This window comes from Gallus gallus, chromosome 12, assembly GCF_016699485.2.
Source record: "Gallus gallus isolate bGalGal1 chromosome 12, bGalGal1.mat.broiler.GRCg7b, whole genome shotgun sequence".
NCBI classification, from domain to species: Eukaryota; Metazoa; Chordata; class Aves; order Galliformes; family Phasianidae; genus Gallus; species Gallus gallus.
The window spans coordinates 14066155-14083318 of NC_052543.1; the positions used below are offsets into that span (position 1 = coordinate 14066155).

Here is a 17164-nt window from a genome sequence, read left to right on the forward strand (position 1 = left end):
TCAGGTGAAAGCCTTGTACAAAACTTAGTGCAGTATATTCTGTTTCCTCTGCAGGAAGAGCAAGAAGGTTTTCAGTACTCTGAAAGAAAAATGCTTCTTTTAGTCTATAAAGTTATCAGAAGGGGCTGAATCTTTAGTGTGAACAAGACTGCGCTCCCACTAAGTGCATGCTGTCTTGAATCCCTTCCCTCCCTCTCCCATGTCTTCAGTTGTAACTTTCTTCCATTTGGAAAATGCCCGGCACATTTTGGGCACTACCAGGAACAAGAACAACCTTCGTATCTTTCAGCCACAGCCAGTTCGAGGCATTTTGGAAAAACGGTCTACTTTGTCCTCACTTTGGGCACAAGTGGAACAGGGGGCAAAGAGGGCCTTTTCATTTCCTCAGCGCCACGTTCACATAGGGAATTCCTACAATTCACATTGCTACTATACCACGTTATGTCAACCAAGTGTTCCACTGCCCACCAACTTTGTACATCTTCAAGTAGAATAAAGCATGGAATAATTTGATTGTGTGCTATTTTGTTACAAGGATGAAAAAACTTGGGCTATTCGCCTCTGGTAGAATGGCCAAGAAAAGAAAAAGCAAACAAAACAATAGCCTGGAGATAAAAAGCCCCAAAGTCCCAGAAAATGTCAACTCCAAGAAATGTGGTGGGTGTAAAAACCACAAATTAAGCTTTACATTCATATACAGCATCAACTCTTGTTCCAAACAATGCTCAATGGTGAGAGCTGGGAACCCCATGAGTGCTGCCTCCCACTGCGGACATGCCTCCCATTCCTTGCTCTGCGTGTCCCACGGCCGCTCCTTCCCACAGATCCTTCCCATGGACAGCCCTGCACAGACACCATCTGTTCTGCACTGTGCCGGGAGCAGTTCTGCTTCCTCCTTGCAATACCCTTTCCAGTAGAATGGAAGTGGGGTTGCTTCAATAGCTGGGGTAGCTTAATACCTCATGGCACTGTGCGGACAGGGACCAGAACAAGTCACTGGATACAGATCTACCTTTTGCTCTGCATAAGTTTTTGGGGAGCTGTGGAATTCATGGACCTTCTGTGGATCTAACACAGTATTGAAGGTGACTCATACCTTTAGCCCAGAGTACACAGCATACATCCAGCACAAAAATCGAGACAATAACTAGTCCTCATTTCCCATAATAAGTCAGGAGAGGAGGGAGAATGTCAGCTACGTTACTAATATTTGCAAAACAGTATTCATAGAATCATAGAATGGCCTGGGTTGAAAAGGACCACAATGAGCATCCAGTTTCAACCCCCTGCTATGTGCAGGGTTGCCAACCGCCAGACCAGGCTGCCCAGAGCCACATCCAGCCTGGCCTTGAATGCCTCCAAGGATGGGGCATCCACAGCCTCCTTGGGCAACCTGTTCCAGTGCGGCACCACCCTCCATGTGAAAAACTTCCTCCTAATATCCAACCTGAATCTCCCCTGTCTCAGTTTAAAACTGTTCCCCCTTGTCCTATCTCTATAACACCCTCGTGGATATCTGGACTAAAAAATAAATCACATCAGAATTTTTTTTTTTCCAGCAAAATCTCCAAAATTGTACCAGCATCATTTTCTCTTTGTTTGTTTGCTGAGCAAATACTTACTGTCATATATGCAGAACAATTCTGTATAGCACGAACATCCTTAGCTCTGCAAGACCTCAGTAACTGCTAATGATATTACAGAAGTTTTAACACAGAGTGCTTCAATGGAAAAAAGCAACTTTTGAATGGGCTGTGTTTTACTACATACAGCCAAAGCATCAGAAACTGTTTTAAAACAGTCCTTATGAACATTTGTTTTGATGCAGTTGGCATAAGATCTCACTGAACTAGTGAGTGGAAAGGAATATTCTTATATAACTCTACATTTTCTCTGACCTATACAGTTTTTGGAAGTTAATCTAGATGCTGTTACATCATGCAGAGAAGGCAAATACACAGTAGGACTTAAAATCTTCAATCAAACTCACTTGTGCTGTGGTATTTGTGAAAAATAAATGCTTGCCCACCTTCAAGACATTCCCAGAGAGTTTGCATGGTAGGTGTGCTCATATTTTTCAAGCGTGAAGCAGCTACTGAATTGCTGGCAAAGTGAGCTAATGTTGAACTAACATGAACTTCATGCAAATTTTTGAGATTGCCAGAGCTGCTGGTTGGGGTGAACTTGTAGTAACAGGCTTGTCGGAGAGCCGCCTGTTTGGCAGGCTGCATGCTACAGCTGGAACTGCCTTGGCTTGATTCTGCTCTGAAGCTGGGACAAGCTTGTGCAGCCCAGCTATAAACATTGAGCTGAAGGGGAGACAGAGCAACCCGATAGCCCCAGAGCAGCAGAATATCAGGGCAATCCCAGTGCCAAGACAGATCTTCAGAAAAGCTCCACAGTGGAAAGGTTATTGAGACCCAGATTGGGTCAAAGCCCATTTCAGCTGTGCTTAGGAAGCTGTGGACTTGGGAGAGATGACTGTCTGGGATGCCTATAGATGGAAAGGCATCTCTGTCTTGAGACAAGGAGAGCCATGGAGCAGGACACGTGGAGATCAGCTCCATCCACCACAGCAGTGAGGCAAGATTTCCAGGAAGAAATGACACCTTAAATAAAACCCAGTATAAAAATGAAACAGAAGCCCAAATGAATAAGGAGGATAAGACAAGGGGGAATGGCTTTAAATGAAAGGAAGGGAAATTTAGGTTAGATGTTAAGAAGAAATTCTTTACTCAGAGAGTGGTGAGACAGCAGCACAGCTGCCCAGAGCTGTGGGTGCCCATCCCTGGAGGTGCTCAAGGCCATGGATGGGGTCCTGGGCAGCCTGAGTTGGTGGGGGGCAGCCCTGCCCATGGCACGGGGTTGAAGCTGGGTGGGCTTTAAGGTCCTTTCCAACCCAAGCCTTTCTACGATTCTGTATGGACAACCTTCACCAGCTGCTGTTGTTCCCTTCCCAGCTCACTGTCAGAAAGATTTTGCTGATATTTCGCCAAATGACATATAACAAATGGCCGATGTAGCAAACAGCAAGGCCAGGCCAGAAAGAAAAGAGGAAACATCTAAAAGGAGGAAAGGGACAAATGAGTCTTCAGAGAATATGAGGCAGAGAATGCACTGATTTTGTGTCTGGTACATTTTGCTTCATTTCCAGTAATTCACGCCCTGTGAGATTTCTAGAAACAAATAGATCAAACATTTACCAAAAAAAAAAAAAAAAAAAAAAGCACAAAAAACATAAGCTGAGCCACTGCAACCAATGAAAAAGTGGATCCAAGATGAGCAGGGAGAAAAATACAAGATTTCTAACAGCTCTGACAATCAAAACCAATTGTCATTGGGCCAACAACTTAGAATTCTTCCACTTCTAATTTCAGATGAAAGAAGTAAATAAACAGAATCATTTCTTCTGTCCCTGAACTCTGCCAGTAGGATTCCTCCCACCCCTGCAACTTTGCACTGGATGGTCTGCAGACCTCAAAAAACACTTTTGGGCCAAGGTCTGTGCTTCCTTTTTAGAGCTGACCAGTGTTTAGCGCACTGCTGGAGCTAACCAAGCCTCCAGTGACAAAGCCAACCAATGCTGTGACGGCAGCAAACCTTCCAATATCACCACTACGTACCCCAGTGAGTCGCTGCTGTCAGCAGTGCTGGGTGTTTTAATACACCTTCCAGGTGTGACACTGGAGAGGACTTTAGAGAAGATCTGAAACAGAAAATGTAGTGGGAACAAGGTTGAAAAAGACAACAGGAGGTGATGAAAAAGAGAATTAAAAAAAAAAGTGTAAAATTTGTACATTGACAAAAATCTACAAATACACAAATACGTATATATAAATAAAAATAAAATATAAAAATATAGATAAATAAAAATATAAAGAAGAAATGTGCTGGAACAGGCTGCCCGGAGAGGCTGTGGATGCTCCATCCCTGGAGGTGTTCAAGGCCAGGCTGGATGGGGCCCTGGGCAGCCTGGTCTGGTACCAGATCTGAAGGTTGGTGGCCCTGCCTGTGGCGGGGGATTGGAACCTGATGATCCTTGGGTCCCTTCCAACTCAAGCCATTCTATGATTCTATGATGAATCATAATAACAAAATAATGCTCATTCATAGCCTCATTATGAACAAGCAGTAGCTGCTTATGAGCAGAATCTTCCCAGGACCACTTTTCACATCTGTGTTTTCCATTAAGACAGAAGAAGTGTCTCTGGAGCACACGCTGTTTGTGTCTCTCCCTACCCAGCGACTGTGAAAATCAAAACTGCGTCTGTTACACAAATATTGGGAAATAACTCTCTAGATAAGCTGTGCATGTATTTGCAAGTAAAATATGCAGCCATACCAGTCTGTGCACACAAAGCACACAATTTGTACGTGCAAATAGGAGCTCCAGGCAGGTTAATGCTTTACAGGAGACCAAACTCTCAACCAGAAATGCAAATCCAGAGGAACTGTCACTACAGCCACACCACCAAACGACAACAGAACAATTACCCCCAATAGCCATGTCTTCATTTCTGCTTGAGCCTCTTGCATGATCCTCCCTCAGTTCCCTTATCCACGATTATAGCTCAGATAAGAACTCTCTTATCCTCGCTATCTAATACCTGTACAGTCTTACAGGCACGGTTCAGACTGAGAGCACTTGGCTACTAGGTAGAAAATTGCATTTGACTTCTGGTTTTCCATTTCTCCTCTGGCTTTGTTTTCTCTTAAGCTTAAAAACATTTCCATTAAAGAAATCATTTCCTTTCTCTGGGAGGCTGAACCAAAAGCCACTAAAATCTCTGGCAGTCTTTTCATTAGGGTGCCAGGGCTTTACATTAGACTTTCAATTAGAAGTAGTGAATGTGGAAGTATAAAGAGGTGAAAGATAAAGGAGGGGGAGGTAGGAAGTGGAAAAGTTCCACCGACGTTTACAAACCTCTAAGGTTTCATTTGGCTTTACGTTAAGTTTAGGTCAAAGGTTGGGGACAGCTTTTATTCTCCTCATTCCCCATTTGCTCTGATCTTCTTTTCCAGAGGGGGAATCCTGACAGATGAGCTGTGAAGAGGGAAGAATCGATCTGATAAAGTGGGATGGAGCTGAGTGATGGAGCAACCGCTTTGCATTGCCCTGAGCTAGGAGCATGAGATGAGGTTGCTAGTGGGAAACAGATCACTTGGGGACAGTATTTTACAAAGCCTCACCCAGGGGGATAGATGTTTTGTCCTACAGAAGCAGAAGGATCCAGGGTGACCCTGCTGCTGTCCCACCAGCCTTGACTTCATAAGAGGGACAAGGAAGCAAGAAATGGATTTTGGTTGTCAAGACAAAGAGATATGAATGATACAGGTCTGTAAGGACAGATTGTATCTTCAGGTTAACTTATTATTTTTAATTTTTAGCTGATACACTGTGAAAATCAGAGCAGATTCTGGTGTGTCTTCTAGCTAACCTCAAAGTAAGTACAAACAGATAACAATTGCTGAATTTAACCAAATTAAGCTAATCTGTTGGATAATTTGTGAAAAGAAAACATAGCAGGAGCATGGGAGGAGAGAAGTGTGTTCACAAAGGAGCTGATAGAACCTGTCACCTGGGGGGCACAGTGAGAGAAACAGGGACCTTTCAGACCATCTTTAAACTATCAATACTATCTAATAGTCCATCTTCTGAGAAACTTCTAATATTTTGGGAGCTGATTCTTTTCAGACACCTGGGTTGCATCCTGATGGAAGCGATGTTGGCTCCATGGGACAGACAGCCCTGAACACCTTCACCTTCAGCTCTTGTTTTCTCCTTGAGTTTGCTTGCACAAGTGCGGTGAAGCCCTGCTTGGAGCAGAGGGAGCAGATGCTGCTCTCTCACACACATGCAAGTAGCTCCATTGTAGCCAACCAGTAAGATGAGATAATTTAAAAACAAGCCTTCCTTTGTCCTGTACAAATAATATTTTCATTATTCGTGTTCAAGTGGCTAAGCAGCAAAAATGAAGCTTTCATCTTAATAAAAAGCTTATGCTTTTAAAGCAAACAACACCAAACTGTGGCTGCTGGAATTTTGCTCACTGAGGAGGGCACAGCAGAACTGATGGGGAGTGTTGCATGGTGACACACCTTCAAATCTCTTTGGAATAATTAAAAACACCATTTCACACAACACTTTCAATTCGTTCCCATTCATACCTAGAATGGCTTTTCCTTAGGAGTGAGCCTGTTGGTGCTGCATTTTCCCACCTCGATGTGCCAAATCCTAGGAGGTTTCTCTCCATTGGGGTGCTGGGCTGCTCCATGCATCCACCCTGTAAGGAAGCAGGTAATTGCAGAAAATCATGAGACATTTGAAGCCCCATTTGCACAACCCAAGTGAGATCTTTTTGCCTTAGGGATAATCAGGGAAAGAGGCTTCACCCCTCCTTTGGCTGAGAATCACAATTCTTACACATCCCATAGACACAGCCGTGTAGGGTATGCAGGAAAGACCCTGGTATGTCCTTAACACAATTCCTGAGCCTTTTTACCTTTAAAAATGTGCACTGCTATTGATGCCACTTGAGCTCTGATTTGTGAAAAATATATATATATATATTCTTTTCCATTAAATAAGTACCTACCTGTACATATTCTCACACTTCTCCAGAGGTTTGGGGGAATTGCATGTAAATGGCTGCTGCTGAAACATGAGCACTATGTGCTGGTGCAGGAATTCAGAGCCAGCTTTCCGGGATTAGATGTCCCTGGCTAACCTCAGCTGTTAGGAATTACTTTGGAGCTTGGCCCTAGCAGGTGAGGGGGAACCACCAGGAAGAGAACAAAAGGGTTTCTCTCCCTTCTGCCTCTGCCTCCTCCCTTCCAGGCCTTGGGCAAGTGTGGTTTTAATTCAGAAATACAAATGTCACCTCCAAAATCACTCTAGGGAGGAAGGAGAGCAAGGAGAGCTAAAGAAAATTCATTTGGATTGTAATTTATCAAGAATTTTTCCTGTAAAATTGAATTGGAGAGTCTTAACATCTGCAGCAATGAGAAATGGGAAGCTGGAGCTGGGCTGCTGCACGCTGGCAAAGCAAAGAACTTCTCTGCTATCCAAAACAGTCTCCAATTCTTGGTTTCCTTCAAGGACAGCCCTTTCTTAATGTAAATAAGCTCGTCATCCTGCGTAGTGTAGGGAAAACAGCTCTACCTTAAGTGCCGCTTTTGGAACACTTTGAGCTACAGGTGGCACTGAAAGCCGTTTGGGAGAGTAAAGTGGTAAAGAGCCACATTTTTTCCCACGTTATCCCCCACCTTGTGCTTTCAGAGCTCTCCAGGCTGGGAGCTATTTTTGTTTCCTGCAGGTTTGGACAGCCACAAAGCCGGGGCTGTGTACGTGCTGCAGCTCTGACAGCAGACGTGAATAATAGAAACGTGCTCTGAGCATAAGAAGCCACTCGGCGCGCTCGCTGTACTTTCCTAATGGATATGACATTGACATAATACACCCCGGGGCGTTTTGGATCAGACGGCATTTTCCTGTTCCACGTGCTGGTTTTATGAACAGCCATCAAGTTGTGGAACACATGTCGCAGCATGGGTGGCAGGCGGTTCTCCATCCCATATGCAGGGCGTGGAGTTGCGGCATCGCTCCACCTGAAATCCTTCTGGCATTAGGGCAGAGGGGCTCTGACTCTGTGGCAGGGCTCGTGGTGGGTGCTGCTGGGATGCTGCTACAGGATGATGGGTATATGGGATTATGCTAAATGACCACACCTAGGAACACAGAAGTGCAACCAAACACACCCCAGCAGGGCTGACCTGTGAGTCGAATTTTCTCCTCATTGCTATAAAATTATTTCCCAAGCACACAGGCTGGGTGGGAGCATCACAGTTCAGCAACGATCAGCCCAAACCGCTCATCTCCAGGCTGTGAGGCAGCATCCCCCAGGTCAGATATGGAGCCGCAGTGGTGAATCACCAGCACGGAAAAACCTCTCCCCTTCCACACCCCCACTGTTAGGAAGGAAACATCCATTTCTGCATGGACAGGAAGCAGGACTAATCCCTTTGCGCTTTCCTCCTCTAACCCCTTCTCTCTGACACCCCATTCCAGCTTTCATCCTCCTATCTGGGCTATTTAGTCTAGAGCAAGGGAGGCAGAGAGGAGTTGTGATAACAGTCCTCAGTTATGTAAAAGTCTTCTCCAAAGAGATAGGCAATAAATTGCCGTCCATAGGGAAAGCACAAAAAGTAATGGGCTTAAATGCAGCAAGGGAGACTTAAAAAAAAAAAAAAATCTAGGAAAATCATCCTAAAGATTGCAAATGGTCTTGCAAAGACCATTGGAGATCACCTGGGAGGCTGGGGGGCTCACCACTGCTGGCAGGGTTAGGGAAACACATCAAAGAAACAAGTGTCGAGAACTGTTTGCATAGGGTCAGACAAGATTACCTCCTTGGGTATCTTCAAGCCCTGTTTTCTTCCATACTGTGATAATAAGAGTCCCAGCCTTGTTCTTTGTTGGTCACAACAGAGCCAAGGAGACCTCCATGATAGAGGGAGGAGCGAATGCCCTACCATGGCAGGCATTGGGCGCTTCCTTCCCCTCATTATCTCCTGATCCTCTTTGTCTGTGTTTTTCAGCACAGAATGGCACTGATACACATGGCGCAAGGAACTCCAAAGCCAGAAGATCTGATGAAGTCTCCAGATATCACATAGCAAACACAGCTGCTGGATCCTGCAGGATTCAGAAGATTCCTCTGCCCACTCCTAGATCATTTTGTTGTCTCTTTGATAGTCAGCAAAAGAAACTCAAGCATACTAAGAGGTGTGCAGTCACACTTCACCAATCTCCCCTGAGTCACGGGGACATCGCTGCAAGCAATACTGTTGAGCAGAGTTGCTTTGCTGAGTGCAAGACAACCAGATAACTTGGACTGAGATTGTATTTGCTGCTAGTGAAGCTTGGTCTTACACAGCCCTTCCAAGAAGCAGCATCTTCCGAGATGCTCCACTCCAAAAGGCACTTCTTGCCAAATCCTGCTAAAAACGGGGCTGATTGTATGTTTACTTGAGGATATCCTTAAGTACTTTGCTGGAATGGGTCCTTATCCAGCTACATTTCATATTGCTGGAGATCAGTAGGGATTGATTAGACTTTCTGCATGACCGGGGGGCTGGACATCTGCGTGTGGCAAAATATGTTCCTGAAGTTATTTTTTTCCTTGTGTTTCAGCTATCCCAGTTGGAAAAGATGGTCAGAATCAGAAAACAGTCATTGCCTTCTGATCAGCAAAAAGATGCAAGTGAGCCTTAACAGATGTAATTTATATCATTGCTGCTGATGAAGTTAGTAACCTTTAGCAAGGAGACATGGATCAATAGTTATTCGAGAAGATGCAGCTGCAGATATCTAAATGGGCATGGACCAGGGAGCGAGATGTAAGAGGTAATAGCAGAATATTTAAACCAGATGAGAGCTATAAGGTAGGTTAGTGACCTTGAAAGAACCAGATAAGTAAAAAGTAGAGAAGGGCAACAATGATTTATATACTTGCTCTGCACAAATATTACAATGCTTATTGAATGGTATAGTAAATTATGAACAAAGTAGAGTTTTATTAGATTAATGACAAGGGAATTTATATAATAAGGTTTGTTCTTTTGAAAGTAGGCAAGAGAAATGAGTTTTTTATTAACTCCTGTGTTTCCAGGCTTGAACATTTCTCTTTCTGCCATGGAGTAATCTGACTTGCACTTGGTCATTGCACATCCATTTCCATCTGGATTCCTTGTAACACTGATAGAGCTCAATGCACAAAGAGAAGTGTAACACCAGGAGGGGACCCATGGAGATTTTAAGTGCTACAATCCAACAGCTCACCAGAGACATGTTTCTGCCACTGTGGAGAGTGCAGGGATTGCCCAAAGGCTCCCATTAACTCCCAAACCATTCTAATGATTACTATAGTGATGTCCAGACCTGTCTTAGTCTTGAATTGTACTTGTGTCTAAAAAAGACAACAGAAGACAGCCACCGCCCATAAACATTTACATCTAGCAAGGCAGGACAAAGCTTGGTAGGAGATGTCAGAGCATGATCACACAAAAAGATGGTTCTGAGTCCCCAGATCCCACCTCTCCTTATGATGCCAAGTCTGTAGAGAAGCTAAAGACATTACTGTCTACAATAACGTTTTTTTTAATTGGCTGAAAGGATTTGATTAAGGAAAAATAAAAAGGAGAAGAAATGAAATCCACATTAGACAGTTTTTAATATATGTAGTTCTTTTGCAAAATGCATAATTAATCCCAGCCTGCTTATATGAGTGGAAAGGAGAAATCAGCCATCACAGTACTTGTAATTTCATACGGGAGTGTATTTATAATCATACCAAGTCCTAGCAGTGACTTTCACAGCTTCTTAGACCACCATCATCTAGAAAAGAGTCAACCCTACAGGGAGGGCCCTGTGCACCAGTTAACCAGGACATGATCAGCTACATTACTGGGACATTTCTGTCTGCTGATCACTGGGGTCTGTGATTGCCTTCTACTGCAGAAAGAGCAACTGGCTATACTGTCCTCCAGCCCTGAGTCTGCACTGAGTGAGACTGGTGGCCAAATTCTTGCTGCTGTCACCAGGATCAGGCCTGAGGAGCTGGCACCAAGTGGTTTGCTGCTCATTATTCACTCCTTGCCTTGCATGGGTGACCCGAAAACCTGACCCACAGCCCCCTTTGGGTTTCACTGCACTTCAGATCAAGCCTCAAGAGAACAATTAGAATGTATGAGCTCAAGTAAAAATGGATTATCGTGCATGTATTCTTATCATTTTCATATGCTTCTCTTTGCTCCCAGTAAGAGCTGTTGCCCAGGTATAATGCAGTCAAAGGAAGGTTTAGCTAAGAGAGGTTAATATTCATACCCAAAAGAGCTGCTTACAGGGAAAAAATAGGATAGCTAAGAAATAAAAAATATTCAACAGCATCGCCACCGGCAGAGAATTATTTTCACAGGTAGGATAGTGCAGACACAGCTACTATGGAAACATGGATCTTCAGCTCCATTACATTATTCTGTTTTTCCTTCCTTGTGAAGTGTGTTGAAAAAGTGGAATATGCTAATAATCCATTCTAATTCATCTCCCCTGAAGTTTTGTGTGAGCAGACTAAGTCATTCTGCTTGAACTCCTTAATTCCTATATAATTATTTTCAGTTGTATTGTCCTTATTCTCTGCAGGCTTCTAACAAATTTAAGAAAACTTAGGGTCTCCTGGAATTATGTGCTGTAATTTCCCTCTGCTGACAGCTTGTGTTTAGTTGGTGGCTGCTTTCTGTTTCAAAAACTGTTATTAAAACTCTTAGCAGTCCATGAGGGGGATTTGGACAAGGAGTGTTCCCCATTGCCCTCTCATGTCTCATCCTCAGCCATTCCAGGCTCTAGGATCTAAAAGCTGGAGTGTTTCAACCCTCTTTTTGCTCTGAATCAAGCGAGGGATAAATATGCATTTATCAGTCCCCAGCAGCCACAGTCACTCCTGAAACCCACATCCCACAGTGCATAACTGTGTGTCTGCGGGGAAAGTGGTCTCATGGGACTGCGGTTGGACAACTTGAATCCATCTGGGAATGGGAAAAGCTGGGACAGGGCCCACCACTTCCGCTCAGCAGCGACACTGCCTGCAAACGTGCCCTTTTGCCATGAGAAAAGGCAAACAGGAGGCATGAGAAAAAGGAGGGCAGCTCCATTCGCCCCACGCTCCCTCTTTCCCTCCTGCAGCTCCATGAGAAATGGGAAGCTTTGGCCCTGCTAACAGGGAGTCCCTCACACCTGCAAGGTCCACCGGTGGCCTCATTTCCTCTCTCATCCACATCCTCCCACACAAATGGCTTTGTCCGTTCAACAGAAATAAAGCAATGGGCTTTTTCAGTGGAATATTTCAAGATCATCCGTCTCAGTATCTGGAAGCTGGGGACTGTTTTTTCTAAGAAATCTGCATTTTCTGAAGATTACAGGAAAATCTTTTAAAAGGAAATTTGGTATTCTTCGGGAAATCTTTGCCCTTATAGTCTCTTCTTCGTTAAAAGCAAGCCTCATCCAGATGGATTCATTGGAAGTTCAGTATTTCTGATTTAAACAATCATTAAAAGCCAATCGAGCATACTACACGGTTGTTTAGAGTAAAACATTTTAGCCTGATTGTGCAAAAAGTGTCATGATTGCAAAGCACTGACAAGTAGAACTAAACATGAAAAGGTAAAAAACACAGAATGCAAAAAAAATATTAAAAATAATTGGAATCCATTAGGATGAAATACAATATTCAATACCACCTTAACACAAAATAGTAAAAATGTCAAACTAACACCTGCCTGTGAAATGCTTGATTTTGATGAAATTGCTTCCTATAGAAAATAGTCCCCACAGAACTTTTTAACTCTACTTAATCAGTGCAAAAAAAAAAAAAAAAAAAATCAAAGAAGAAGATTCTCATTTCCTTTTCTAAATGAAAAATGTCCATTTCATGAGGGAAAGGTCAGCTGTTCGACAGAGTGCTGGGGCACTTTAAAGAACTTGAAATCTGCACCTGGACTTCCTCACATCCTCCATATTCCCCTCCTTCAGCACAGCTGGGAATCTCTGTTTAAAACTACGTTTCTTGTGCTTTGTGCCTTCATTACGCTGCTGGTTGCATCACTTTTTCTTAAAATTTATTCCTCCTGTAATATTTGCTGGATTGCGTACAATAAATACTGCCTAATGTCATAATCCCAGCTAGCCAGCTATAGATGTGTTAAATATATACTGTGACAAGTCTAATAAATAGCCATCCATTCACATTACAAACAAGCTCAATTTCAGTCCAATGAATATTGCAATAAATTTGCTCTTACTAGGACATCTGTATAAATATCAGTAATAAGATAAATCAGAAAGGCTAACCACGCCAAGTAGGTTTTATTTTGTAAAGAGACTATAATAACTACTTCATTCCCCTTTGTGGAAAAAAGAAACCCATCAAAACCAGCAAGGAATATAGGACGAGGAAAGGGAGAGGTTACTGAGCAAACTGCAGTTTATTTAGATGAGAAAAATGAGGTATGCAAAGCAAGACGTGTTTAACTAAGTGTCTACAGATGTTGCTCAATTTTTGCATGCACTGAAAGAGAAATCACTTTGTTTACTTGTCTGGCTCTTGTTCCTAACACCATTACCAGTAGCTGAAAACATCTACTGAACACAGGTGGTTTTTTGTTTTTTTTTTCACCTGTGGTGGTGATGGGGTGGGGATTGCAACCAAGGGTTGTCTGCCAAAACTGCTGGAAAATATTCCAAGCATTTGGCTGACTGTTCAGCAGCCTTATCAATACCCGCTGCATCCGCTTTTCTTCACCTGCCATCCACTATTTGAGATCCTTTGACAGACACCACAAGCACCTCACAACCCCAGCAGGAAGGGCAGGGCTGTCTGTACTTCTCACACCTGAAATACTGTTCACTCACCACTGCAGTGCCAATACATGCCACAGTGTTTATTCCAGTCTGCTTAGTTTAATACCACTGTTGGTTCCCTCTTTAGACCTCCCTGAGCCCTGGGATCAGGAGATAACATTACTGACTACTGATTTCCCCTCAATGTCAGTCGACCCACAGAAGAAATGCAAGAGCTCTACTGTTGCACAAGGTGTGTTCATAACCTAATGTTTTCCATAGGGCCAAACTAATGGGTCACATAGTCCACATTGGCTTCTAAATGCTCAGGTCTTTTAAGGACCGTAGAGTCAAATTAAATGAGCAAAAATAAGGAATACTTCTTCCACATTCCTCTTCTCTTATCAATATGACAACATTGGAGGTACTAAAGGTTGTCTATAGGAAGTGAAGCTACGAGCAGAGCATCAGTGATGTGAAAACAACCATTTTCCAGAAGCCCATAGACCATGGCAGTAGAACAAACCATACATGCTTATGCAGAGAGCTTGGTTACCTTGTCTTCTGTTCCTTGGGACAGTACTGCATGGTGAGTGTGAAGTCTTCATCAGTTGTGTCATTTGACAAAACCTTTCTGGAAGTTGACATATCTACAAGAGAAGAGGCCAAAGCTGTTTGCAGTGTTTGCTCCTTTCTTCCCTCTGCAGTCATCCACGCACATCCCCCTATGAGAGACTGCAAGTTTTGCTTTCATTTGAGAGCATCTCCATTTTTCTCAGTGTCTGGGCATGATAAGTGGTACACTCAGAACTGATGGAGCACTGTAGGTTTCTCATCAAAGTATGGAACTGGCAGATTTTAAGCAGAGGATCAAGTGGGGAAGGAAGAGCCTTTTTCTACTGATGCTTTAGAGAAGCATCTTGTTAAATGTGGGGTATAGATACAGGGAAGTATGAGCTTTAGCTAATAGGTCAGAGCCTGCGTGCATCTAATTATAAACCCATCTGGCCCTAGCCTAAACATATTAATCTTAGTCCCAAAATACAAATCTGCCTGCAGAGGCGCATGTGACTTGCCAGCCTCAGACTGTCCACGTTGTTCTCTCTGTTATCTGAATTTATTTTTTGGACAGTCAGACTCCAGAGGCTGCCTGCTGCAAAGCAGGAGAGCAGCACGGAGGATATGCTGATTTGTGACAAATCACTGCAAGGACAAGGGGAACCTTTCCAGAGATTTCACTGTCTGTCTGTCTCCACATGACGTGCTGCAAAGGTTAATTTGTTTTGAAATCCTCATTTTTTTGTCTGCATTACTGATCAACTTAGCAATTATAAATGTTAATATATTCTTCAGTGGCCTTAACTTCAGATATTGAGACTGCTGCACTAAATGTGCACTACTATGATTCTAAATAAGGATTCCACACCTTGCTGTGATTTATTAAGACTGGAGTTATTCTGAAAACTCATTGAATTACAGCACTGAAAGAAGTATGTTTTCAAGGTACATCCTTAATGATCTTTAAAGCAAGACAGACCCATTTATAACTCTGTGGTTTAAATCAATTTAGTTAACTGTCATTTACATCAGAACCAAGAGAACCCAATTCAGGTAACTCGGTCTGTATTGCACTCGTGCCTTCTGACAGATATTCATAGTAAAGTTTTATTCTCAAGGACTAACAAGGAATAGAAATGTTTAATTACAAAAAAAGGTAGTTTTGATGTTGTGATTAATTGCTTTTGTTCACTGACAGAACACACTGTAACTGTGTGTACATCACTATATACATCAGCATTTATTCCGTCCTGATTTTTACATCTGACTGGTGGAAAAAAAAATGATGTGACAGTTTTAGTCATCCAAGTACCTTTTTGAAGTGTTCTGTCATGCTGCTCCTACACTAAAATATGCAGAAGAGTAAAATCATTTAATTGTGTCCTGAATATTTTAGGAAATGCTACCAAAACATTCATTGTATGTCAAGGTAGCTGATGTACCTAACATTAGAAATATTATTGGTGATTAATGACCCGAGCTATTTTCTCCTTGCTTCCATGTTTTCTGAGATCAGCATTTGTTGATCTCAGACTCCCACACACACCTCTTACTCATAGGATAGGAGAGAGTAAACTGATTTTCCTCCTGTTTCAACTCACGGCTGTTTTCACAACTTGGAAGATTTTAACTGAAGGAAAGTGGATAACATAAAAAGATGCTCCTTTTGCACCTGCAAGAGGCTACAGCTGTCAAGAGCTGCTTATTACTCATGGAGCTCCTATTCCAGGTGTCTAGCTAGTCATTTCTCCAGATTAGTCATTTGACATTCTTTACAAATTCAGCAGTGAATGTATACTCTCAAGTGCTGTTTTCGTGTAAGGTACGTTAATATGAAAACAGGACTGTTTTTTTTTTTAAAGCATTTGTACTGAATTTAGGCTGTCATCATTCCAGAACGTGTGCCTTCAGGTTTGATTTTAGGAAATTTATTAGTTTAAAAATTAAAAGATGAAATTATGCATGTTGTGAAAATCCACAGAGCTCATCACAGAGCAACTGACAGATGGACAGAAACCTGAATGGATTAATTCACATCTGCTTTAGAGGGAAACCCAACAGAAATACTCTGTGTTGCAACTGAGACTCTGTACTGTACAAGCCTCGGGCTACCTGGAAATGACAGCTTAAATATGCGGGATGGACAAAAGTAATCAGTAAATATCTCAGTCCTGTATTTGGAGGGATGCAAGATAAGATACAAGACCAATGGAATCATTTTAAAGCTGAGACAGTAGCTACAAGAGTTATGTCTGCTGGAGTCCTCACGGCTGCAAGGCCTGCATAGGAGAATCACACCAGAATTTAGCATAGGAGGCATGGCACAAGTGTAATTATTAATGTTTTAGAAAACACACGAAATTCCAGCAATCACTGAATCAACCTTGAATGTCTTTCTGAAAGATGTGTATTAGTCAAATACAAACCATTAAGTAAATGCATGGAAAAAGTAATGTCCTGGAAGAAATAAACTAGTGATATATACCACATCAGACTAAACAAGCTAGCTGTTCTTTCTTGGCCTTGTACCACCTTTTAAAATTGCTGGAAAGTAATCACAAAGAAAAGCTTGAAAAAATATATTGGAAAACACAGTTTGTTCTTTCTACCTCTTACATCTTCCCTCTAAGCACCAAATAGATGCACAGTAGCCTAGAGCCTGACGTACCACCTTGCTTTAATCCCTTCCTGTTGACAGTGAAAAATGTTGTACAAGTGTTCTACAAAAGATATACAATATCTGTTCATCAGGAAATCACCTCCCTGTGCAAAGATTCCTCATTGTACCATGCTAAGGAAGTTAGGCAGGGATGCTTGGAGAGCTGTCACGCAGTGGGGCAGATATTCTATTTGGGAACAAACTGGCATGCACTGAAACAGCTAGTGCTAAGTGACAATGAATATGTGCATCTCATTCCAATCAGAACCAACATTCAGGTTGGCTCTCCTGACAGCTGCACTGTTAAGAAATCAGCTAAGTGGTAGAGCTAACCAAGATACCTACGCCATCTGGATACTTGCCCTCCTGCATGGGGAGGGAAGATGAATAGGAGAAAAACTAGCTGACAGCAGGAAAATTGAGAAGCAGTAAATCATGCAGAACTTGCTCAGAAATAACCAGATTCCTTTATTTGTTCCTGGACTGGATCCATTCTGACCAGATAAGCTCCTCCTCAGCACAATACAGAGCTTTGCATGTTGATGGAATGAAGT

General features: G+C 42.7%; 1 long non-coding RNA gene across 34 annotated transcripts in view; it reads right to left on the bottom strand.

Annotated features, from left to right (window-relative positions):
- Positions 1-17164, bottom strand: part of LOC101751855 — a 73282-nt gene that overhangs the window by 15940 nt on the left and 40178 nt on the right. For 19 of the 34 annotated variants that reach the window (XR_006931316.1, XR_005839206.2, XR_005839204.2 and 16 more), the window contains 2 exons: positions 13950-14043; positions 6169-6284 (listed from right to left, as the gene is read on the bottom strand). This is a non-coding gene — a long non-coding RNA (uncharacterized LOC101751855). Of the gene's footprint in view, positions 1-3623; positions 3707-6168; positions 6285-13949; positions 14044-17164 lie in introns of all 34 variants that reach the window. The other 15 variants (XR_006931332.1, XR_006931320.1, XR_006931313.1 and 12 more) reach the window with 1 other exon arrangement.